Genomic DNA, 7,265 nt, shown 5'->3' with positions numbered 1-7,265 from the left:
GACCACGGCCGCCAAAACCTAGAGAGCGACAAACACCACTTAACTAACTGCAAGGGACAAAGTACCTCTGAAGGCCTAGCTTCAACAAAGGGGTTCCAAAAACATCAGTTAATTGTTTAAAAAGTAAATAAGATATCAAAGTTGTATACAAGCAACTCAATCCTGACCTGTCTACACGTTTTAAAGTTTGAACAGCGTTTGTAGCTTAAACAGTGTAAGAAGATTAGCGTGCTAAAGACTAACTAAACTCAGCAAAAAAGAAATGTCAATTTTTCAGTACCCTGTCTTTCAAAGATAATTCATAAAAATCTAAATAACTACACAGATCTTCATCGTACAACACTGTTTGGTGGATGATCCATCACGGTGACATTGGTCCAGGCGGCAAATTTGTTCTTCGAGTAGAGGAACCCATGTGCCAAATTCCAAGACTAGGTTGAACGATGAGGCGGGGCTAACCTTTTGAAGTCCAAGGTGGCTTATAGGGCAACCAAATGTATTTGTGCATCATTTTACACCATCCTGCCAAGTTTGAAATCTGTAGGTCTCCAAAGATAAAAAATAATAATTATAATAGGGTTCCAGCCCCTTGCTCATTACTCTCTTCTAAATTCAATCACCCTCGTCATTTTTCCTGTGCTACCCCATGCGCTCCTCTGCCTATAAGTATCTATGGCAACGGCTCGGTTTGGCCTGCTCAATGACGAGACATGAGAGCTGTTCGCTGATGTTAGCTAGCTGCTTTTTGTCACTCAATACCAGCTAACAGCGGTAACTTGATTGGTAGTAGATCATTCTATTCTGATTATTGATTTGAATAGTAGAAAAGTTGACCAATAGATCATACCCTCTAAGTTTAAGTCTAAAGTCATGCGACAGTTGTCAATTTCAAATGTAACGCGGTTACTAAAACTGTTTTGGTAGCAGATATTTTTGTTGGGATTTGAATAGCAGCGAGGTAAATGAAGGTAAACTTTATACACTGTAACTTTTTGGGAAAGTGGTCCATTTCAGTTTATAAAAAATGTTTGAGGAAATGTTGATGTGGTTAGTAAAATAGCTGTATTGTTTGATCGGTATACTTTCTTGTTTCAATTTGAATAGGAGAGCAGTAGAGGAAGATTTTGTGAAAGTAGCTGATTTGTGCCAAGTTGCATTATTGCATTTACAGTGAATGCTGAAAAAAGTCCCATCAAAGTCAATTAAGATGGACAAAAATCTTTCTTTAGGAGTAATTTCACAGAAACAAGTAATTGTGGCTTGCAAAAGCTGACTTCTAGTTATTATTTGGGCTTGCGAAGCAAGAGTCCCCACTTTCAATCTTCAACATATTTCTTATTATAAACTCAGCAAAAAAAGAAACGTCCTCTCACTGTAAACTGCATTTATTTTCATCAAACTGTACATGTGTAAATATTTGTATAAACATAAGATTCAACAACTGAAACAAACTGAACAGGTTCCACAGACATGTCACTAACAGAAATGGAATAATGTGTCCCTGAACAAACAAAGGGGGGGTCAAAATCAAAAGTAACAGTCAGTATCTGGTGTGGCCACCAGCTGCATTTAAGTACTGCAGTGCATCTCCTCCTCATGGACTGCACCAGATTTGCCAATTCTTGCTGTGAGATGTTACCCCAGTCTTCTACCAAGGCAACTGCAAGTTCCTGGACATTTCTGGGGGGAATGGCCCTAGCCCTCACCCTCCGATCCAACCGGTCCCAGACGTGTTCAGTGGGATTGAGATCCGGGCTCTTCGCTGGCCATGGCAGAACACTGACATTCCTGTCTTGCAGGAAATCACACACAGAACGAGCAGTATGGCTGGTGGCATTGTCATGCTGGAGGGTCATGTCAGGATGAGCTTGCAGGAAGTGTACCACGAGGGAGGAGGATGTCTTCCCTGTAACACACAGTGTTTAGATTGCCTGCAATGACAACAAGCTCAGTCCGATGATGCTGTGACACACCGCCCCAGACCATGACGGACCCTCCCTCCAAATCGATCCTGCTCCAGACTACAGGCCTCGGTGTAACGCTAATTTCTTCAACGATAAACGCGAATCCGACCATCACCCCTGGTGAGACAAAACCGCAACTCGTCAGTGGACCAGTCCTGCCTGGTCCAGCGACGGTGGGTTTGTGACCATAGGCGACGTTGTTGCCGGTGATGTCTGGTGAGGACTTGCCTTACAACAGGCCTACAAGCCCTCAGTCCAGCCTCTCTCAGCCTATTGCGGACAGTCTGAGCACTGATGGAGGGATTGTGCATTCCTGGTGTAACTCGCTCGGGCAGTTGTTGTTGCCACCCTGTACCCGTCCCGCAGGTGTGATGTTTGCATATACCGATCCTGAGCAGGTACTGTTACACCGTGACCTGCCACTGCGAGGACGATCAGTTGTCCGTTCTGTCTCCCTGTAGCGCCGTCTTAGGCGTCTCACAGTACGGACACTGCAATTTATTGCCCTGGCCACATCTGCAGTCCTCATGCCTCCTTGCAGCATGCCTAAGGCACGTTCACGCAGATGAGCAGGGGCCGTGGGCATCTTTCTTTTGGTGTTTTTCAGAGTCAGTGGAAAGGCATCTTTAGTGTCCTAAGTTTTAATAACTGTGACCTTAATTGCCTACCGTCTGTAAGCTGTTAGTGTCTTAACGACCGTTCCACAGGTGCATGTTCATTAATTGTTTATGGTTCATTGAACAAAAATGGGAAACCGTGATTAAACCCTTTATAGTGAAGATCTGTGAAGTTATTTGGATTTTTACGAATCATCTTTGAATTTTTTTTTTAATGAGTTTACATGCATACATACATACATACAGATATAGACTGAGTATATCAAACATTAAGAACACATTCCTAATATTGAGTTGTGCGCACCCCCCCCCAGTCAGGGCATGGACTCTACAAGGTGGCAAAAGCGTTCCACAGGGATGCTGGCCCTTGTTGACTCCAACAGCTATGTCAAGATGGCTGGATATCCTTTGGGTGGTGGACCATTCTTGATACACGGGAAACTTGAGCACCAGCTGGTGCGCCCGGCACCTACTACCATACCCTTTTCAAAGGCACTTAAATATTTTGTCTTAACCAATCACCCTTGAATGGCACAAATAATCCATGTCTCATGGCTTAAATCTTTATTTAACCAGTCCCCCCCGTCATCAACACTGATTGAATTGGATTTAACAAGTGAGGGATAAGTGATCAAAGCTTTTACCTGGTCAGTCAGCATTTCAAAATACCCGGGTATATTGCCTAAACCTAGTTCAAGCTAGAGACACCAAACCATCTTTCACATGTTCAGGCTATCCTATCCACTGCCCAAATAATTATGTTGAAGAGCTGAAGCAAGTCACTATTTTTCTTCATGGGAAAAGTGCATCTAGTCTTCTGCATTAAGATAATTCGTCCATAACCTATTAGGGGCGTGCATCTTTCCATTTAGATACATGGGCTCAGATAGTTTAATTTGAAACGATGTGGTGCTCTGTTTGATTAGAGGAACGAATCTATGAGATTCTGCTTGATGCGAATAGATGCGCTAACATTTGTTGCATAAACATTTGTATTTTCTTTTCTAAATTCAAATCTGCTGCTGATGGAGCTCTGGTGCTGGACCCTTGGATTTAATAACTGGTTGACCATCCTTTGGAAGCAATAAACTCAACCAAATGTTTTCTGTAGTTGCAGATCAGACCTGCACAACAGTCAGGAGGAATCTTGGACCATTCCTCTTTACAAAACTGTTTCAGTTCAGCAATATTCTTGGGATGTCTGGTGTGAACTGCTCGAGGTCATGCCACAGCATCTCAAATCGAGTTGAGGTCAGGACTGACTGGGCCACTCCAGAAGGCGTATTTTCTTCTGTTGAAGCCATTCTGTTGTTGATTTACTTCTGTGTTTTGGTTTGCTGTCCTGTTGCATCACCCAACTTAATGCTGAGCTTCAATTGGCAGACAGATAGCCTTACATTCTCCTGCAAAATGTCTTGATAAAACTTGGGAATTCATTTTTCCCGTCGATGATAGCAAGCTGTCCAGGCCCTGAGGCAGAAAAGCAGTCCCAAACCATGATGCTCCCTCCACCATACTTTACAGTTGGGATGAGGTTTTGATGTTGGCGTGCTGTATCTTTTTTTCTCCAAACAGTTGTGTGTTCCTTCCAAACATCAACTGTAGTTTCATCTGTCCACAGAATATTTTTCCAGAAGCGCTGTGGAACATCCAGGTGCTCTTTTGCGAACTTCCGACATGCAGCAATGTTTTTTTTTGATAGCAGTGGCTTCTTCTGTGGTGTCCTCCCATGAACACCATTCTTGTTTAGTGTTTTACATATCGTAGACTCGTCAACAGTTAGCATGTTCCAGAGATTTCTGTAAGTCTTTAGCTGACACTGTAGGATTCTTCTTAACCTCATTGAGCATTCTTTCCAGGACGGCCACTTCTAGTGAGAGTAGCAACAGTGCTGAACTTCTCCAATCTCGTATCATTGATTGACTAATCGGAATGGCCGATTAATTAAGGCCGATTTAAGTTTTCATAATCGGCATTATTGTACACCGATCATGGCCGATTACATTGCACTCCACGAGGAGATTGCGTGGCAGGCTGACTACCTGTTATGCGAGTGCAGCAAGTAGCCAAGGTAAGGTGCTAGCTAGCATTAACCTTATCTTATAAAAAACAATCAATCTTAACATAATCACTAGTTAACTACACATGGTTGATGATATTACTAGTTTATCTAGCTTGTCCTGCGTTGCATATAACCGATGCGGTGCCTGTTAATTTATCCATGAATCATAGCCTACTTCGCCAAACTGGTGATTTAACAAGCGCATTCGCGAAAAATCACTGTCGTTGCACCAATGTGTACCCAACCATAAACATCAACGCCTTTCTTAAAATCAACACACAAGTATATATTTTTAAACCTGCATATTTAGTTAATATTGCCTGCTAACATGACATTTTTTTAACCAGGGAAATTGTGTCACGTTCTGTGCAACAGAGTCAGGGTATATGCAGCAGTTTGGGCCGCCTGGCTCGTTGCGAACTGTGAAGAATATTTCTTCCTAACAAAGAAAGCCAACTTCGCCAAACGGGGGATGATTTAACAAAAGCGCATGTGCAAAAAAAGCATAATCGTTGCACAAATGTGTACCTAACCATAAACATCAATGCCTTTCTAAAAAATCAATACACAGAAGTATATATTTTTAAACCTGCATATTTAGTTAAAAGAAATTCATGTTAGCAGGCAATATTAAACTAGGGAAATTGTGTCACTTCTCTTGCGTTCATTGCATGCAGAGTCAGGGTATATGCAACAGTTTGAGCCGCCTGGCTTGTTGCGAACTAATTTGCCCGAATTTTACGTAATTATGACATAACATTGAAGGTTGTGCAATGTAACAGCAATATTTAGACTTATGGATGCCACCCGTTAGATAAAATACGGAACGGTTCCGTATTTCAATGAAAGAATAAAAGTTTTATTTTCAAAATGATAGTTTCCGGATTTGACCATATTAATGTATTTCTGTGTGTTATTATGTTATAATTAAGTCTATGATTTGATATTTGATAGAGCAGTCTGACTGAGCGGTGGTAGGCAGCAGCAGGCTATTCAAACAGCACTTTCGTGAGTTTGCCAGCAGTACTGTTTATGACTTCAAGCCTATCAACTCCCGAGATTAGGCTGGTGTAACCGATGTGAAATGGCTAGCTAGTTAGCGGGGTGCGCGCTAATAGCGTTTCAAACGTCACTTGCTCTGAGACTTGGAGTAGTTGTTCCCCTTGCTTTGGAAGGGCCGCGGCTTTTGTGGAGCGATGGGTAACGATGCTTCGAGGGTGGCTGTTGTCGATGTGTTCCTGGTTCGAGCCCAGGAAGGGGCAAGGAGAGGGAGGAAGCTATACTGTTACACTGGTAATACTAATGTGCCTATAAGAACATCCAATAGTCAAAGGTATATGAAATACAAATGGTAAAGAGTGAAATAGTCCTATAATAACCTCAACCTAAAACTTCTTACCTGGGAATATTGAAGACTCATGTTAAAAGGAACCACCAGCTTTCATGTGGCGTGGATCTGCTTTTTTCTAAAGTATTTCTATTTACTTCAGATCTGGAATCCCTCAACTGAAGCTAGCCAGTTAACTACCTACCAGCTATCAGTTAGCAAACCATTGCTAGCGGTCATCAGCTAACCTTTAGCTCGGAAAGCTCTCGCCAGTTCTAACAACGTGACTCAAACCAGAGCATAACGGACCTATTTCTCTCCATATCCCCGGATTCCTACCACAAACTCTGAACATTTTCATCTGGACCTTCGCAACTAGCTAACCGCAATCCCGGGTGACCACTCCTGGCTAGCGTTTCCATCCCGGAGCAAGCACCAATTAGCCTGAAGCTAGCCCGGTCAGGGCTCCTGTGCTACCACCGAAGCCAACTCCTGGGCTACAATATCCGGACCCCTTCTACTGCCGGTACGGGGCACGGAACCCTCGCCGATCCTCTACGACTGGAATACCGACATAATCTGCCCGAGGACTCCAACAGGCCCCTCAAGCGCGATGCCCGCTGAAGGCCCATTCTGCTAACCTGCTAGGCCTGCTAGCTATCTAGAGCTACCCGGAACCCTACTAATTCCACGACTGGTCTATCGATGTCACCGCACGAAGAGGCAAAAACAGACATACCCCCATCGCGACGTCCCCCAAAGGCTAACTTGCTAGCCCCGGTCTGCTAACTGCTAGCTTTCCTGCCCCGGTCTGCTAACTGCTAGCTTGCCTGCCCTGGTCTGCTAACCCCTGCTAACTGCTTGCTTGCTAACCCGGTCTGCTAACTGCTAGCTTGGCAGCCCCGGTATGCTAACTGCTAGCTTGTTTAGCCCCGGCCTACTAACTGTTAGCATCGGCCTGCTAACTGTCTGAATCGCCGTGTCCCAGTCAGCCCAATGCATTTTTGGAAATTTTGAGCCTTGGGCGATAGCGGGGTACAGTGCCCTGAAGAACAAGTGCCCTAAAGAACATTAATCATTCAGCTAAACGGCAAAACAAAAACAGGGAGCGTAATGTTATAAGATTCAAGCTTCTGGGAAAAAGCCGCATCGATCATGACGAAGGTCTGCGTATTCAAAATGCGTAACACAACGAGAAAGTAAGAAGAAACAGGGATATTCTCAATTGGTTTATCAACACCACTGCGTTTTTGAGCATGCAAAAATTAGAGGGCACAACGAGAGAGAATGTTCCG

The sequence above is a fragment of the Salvelinus namaycush genome, chromosome 34, assembly GCF_016432855.1.
Source record: "Salvelinus namaycush isolate Seneca chromosome 34, SaNama_1.0, whole genome shotgun sequence".
In the NCBI taxonomy this organism is placed as follows: domain Eukaryota; kingdom Metazoa; phylum Chordata; class Actinopteri; order Salmoniformes; family Salmonidae; genus Salvelinus; species Salvelinus namaycush.
The sequence above is the reverse complement of the archived record's forward strand: the minus strand, read 5'-3'. Positions refer to the sequence as shown.